This window comes from Colius striatus, chromosome 6 (genome assembly GCF_028858725.1).
Source record: "Colius striatus isolate bColStr4 chromosome 6, bColStr4.1.hap1, whole genome shotgun sequence".
Classification (NCBI taxonomy): domain Eukaryota; kingdom Metazoa; phylum Chordata; class Aves; order Coliiformes; family Coliidae; genus Colius; species Colius striatus.
Window position 1 is genome coordinate 17,462,556 of NC_084764.1, and position 3,330 is coordinate 17,465,885.

At 36.8% G+C, this 3,330-nt stretch overlaps 1 protein-coding gene across 4 annotated transcripts in view; it reads right to left on the reverse strand.

Annotated features, from left to right (window-relative positions):
- Positions 1–3,330, reverse strand: part of STRN3 (striatin 3) — a 65,910-nt gene that overhangs the window by 61,415 nt on the left and 1,165 nt on the right. The gene's annotated exons all lie outside the window — the stretch shown is intronic.

Genomic DNA, 3,330 nt, shown 5'->3' on the forward strand with positions numbered 1-3,330 from the left:
AAGAACATTTATAAAATTAGATAAATTAGGAACTTCAGCTGTGTATCACTAAAGCTGTCATTCGATATGACAGAAAATGTATTAACAACCATATTAGCCTTTATGCACATCTTACTCAAAAGGATGCATACTTTTTACACTGAAATTGTATCTACTTTGTTTAGAGCATTTATGTTTTTTAATTATTCTTCCTATTCACTAAAACATTTGGAAGTAGTATCTACTGTCAATTCTCTTGCATTCTTGTGCAACTTTGAAGCATCAGAGAGTACGCAATCTAATTTCTATCCAGCTCAGAAAACATGGTGAACTGCACAATTGAGACCTTTATTCCAGACAATCATTATCAGCCTGTAAGCCCCAAATGAAAGTGGAACTCGGTTTAATTGCAAGTTTTCCTATGATGCTTTGTTTGGACACAACTTCATCTTCCTTCTCTGAGAGCTTCTGTGATGCATTCCCAAAATGTTCTCCCATCCATATTTCTTTTTCTTTTATTAGACTATAGAGCCATTTACTTCCTAAAGAAAACAATTATTTCTAACAAACACATAACACCCAACAACATGGGCTTGCTGTAACTCCTCTGAAGTACATAAATGTCTTAAACATGGGCTACTGACATCAAGGTCATTACACTGACAGATCAAAGTTATAGTTACAATTACATAGTGTTGTTATAGTGAAAATCATTCTTCTAGTTCACAGTAGAGATCCAGCCTATTACTTCAGGTGACCAACACACCATGCAAGGCCAGACTATTTCCTTTGAACACAGCTGAAATAAATGCTAAAAGAGTCATTAGGACAGCCAGTATTACAACTGGAAGGAAAACAAGTGTACCTTGGTTCAAGTACTGCACTCTTCTATTTAGTATTTCTGTATTTGATACTGATTTGCACATATAGATTTGGCAATTAATTATGCCAGTTCACTTGTGCACACAGACAGCAGCCATGCACCCGAACAGCTGGATAAGTTGGTGTAAAATTATTAACATTCAAAGTCTGATGTGAATATCAACTTAAGAGTCCTAGTACAGGACTTCTTCACATCCAAAGGGTACAGACCCTTTGTTGGTCATCATGGCTGCAGTATAAACCCCAAGATGATAAAGTAACACGTACTTCAAATTAGTTATAAAAATGTGCTCCATGGGCAGAACAATAGGACAAGATGTTCATTATAAGAACCAGGAAAGAATAAACTATTACTGTAAATCACCTCTCCCTGCACCATCACCCTTGTACGCAAAGAGCACTCTTACTTACGGTGGGCAATCCTTCAGTCAACTGTATGAGGAGGAAAAAAAAAAAAGAATGGTGGTGAAATCACTCAGGAACCTCATTAGTTTCAAACCACAGAAAAAGAACGATCTTATTCTTTGGAAGAATAAGTCATTAATTTAGAACTGGTAAATAAATAAATTTTAAAAAAATCACATATTCTCAAGTCATTTAGTTTTCCACATATTTTTTGTAAATAATTTTTGCAACATTATCAAGTTAATTTAGGAAGAATTTGTAACTGCCAACACTGAGAAACAACGTTTACAGAGTTTACCATTATGTTGAAAGGAAGAAATTACCTGTATAAGGAAGGCTGCATCTAAACCACCCAGCTCTCATACTCCTATATTAATTACCTATTGTCATGCTACGTATTTTTTCTTTTCCTTTCAACAGAGAAAGCCTCGAACCATGAGGAAACTCACACTAGTATTACTTATGAACAACACTCTCAGCAGTTTCAATCGACAAAACGGTTAATTGGGGTTAAAACTAGTAAGTCTTTATTACTCACAAAATATACTGGGACTTTACAACTTGAATTGTAGAACAATATAAAAAAATGCAGGTTTGGTCTACACTCGTCTTCCAAAAGTATTCTCAACATATTCCCAGGCCAATGCCCTCTCCCTCTGCTATCCTTGGCTTCCAAAGTTACAAAACCCCACCCTCATGCATACGCAGTGTGACTATGCAGTAGCTATTCCATGACCTGATGCACACACGAGGCACAATGAATCACCACACATATTGTCAGGGTCAGAACTACTACAGTACTTTGAGAAATAAGCAACTGAAACAGCATGGTCATGGATGACAAACTGCAATTACAAAGAAAAGCAGCAGACTTGGCAAGAACACATCATGGTGTCTAGAGGCCACATGAGTTCATAACGGCACTTTTCCAGACAGAACTCTCAAAGCCTCCTCTTACATTAGAGTACAGAATTCAATACTTTATTTGAAAGTAACAAGTCTACACATAAATCAAGTATTTCAAGATGGTTTTGTATGCCAATGAATGGCACTAAGCAATTTAATTATAAATGTAGTGCTACATTATGAAGATATTACAGGAAATAAGAGATACCATCAGTTTCTACCTGCTAAAAATGCCCACTAATGACCACCAAAGTAATTTTTAAAACAGTCATTCCACAAAGCTTAAAATGGTAAGACTGGTAGTAAGTGAAGAAAACAGTTAAGTCTATTCATTTGTTTCCTTGTTGGTTTTTAAAACTTTCTTAATTATCATTGTAACAAAAATAGTGTATATCACACATACAGCTGAGAAGTCCTGCCCAGGATCAGGTATAGTTCTTGTTTCTCAGGTCTCAAAGTAAACAACTTGCAAACATTGGCTGCTGTTCTAGCACGCTATTAAAATCTCCAATTACAGTGTAATTTGATGGAATGCTGTTTCAAGACAGTAAACATTCACTCAATACAAAAATCACCAAAAACAATCTGGAAGCAATAAAGTTTGTTAACTGTTATTGTTTACATTTCTGCCCTATAAAATGATTCCTACCTGAATATCTCACATTCAGAGGGTGTTATAGTCTATACATGAACTTGTAATAGTCTATGCAAAAGTAATTAGTAGAGGTATCCTTTCTATTACTAAAAGCAAACATTAATGGGAAGAAATCTATACTGGAACTTCAACAGCTGCTCTCTACCCTAAAGAGATATTCGATTTTTGTTCCTGAGATCAAGTTTATACTTCGAAGTATGTTAGATGTATTTTTATGCACATTGTAATGAACGTGCCGCAGACCCACCAACTCCTTCCTATGGTTCAACGTTTGTTTCTCCCATACGAAACCTCCTCAGAAAGAAGACAGAGAAAAGCAAGTGCACACTCGACCTATCTCAAACCAGGATGCCTGACCAAGTCCTTCACTTGAGATTTACTTGAACATCCTTCTCCCTGTCCCCGCCCCGCTCGCAAAGCTGGCATTCCTGCCTCTTCGCAACTCCTTTTCCCCCAAAGAAACCGCTCGTTTTCCTCTGGGCAGGCGCCAGCCTTCCCAGGCC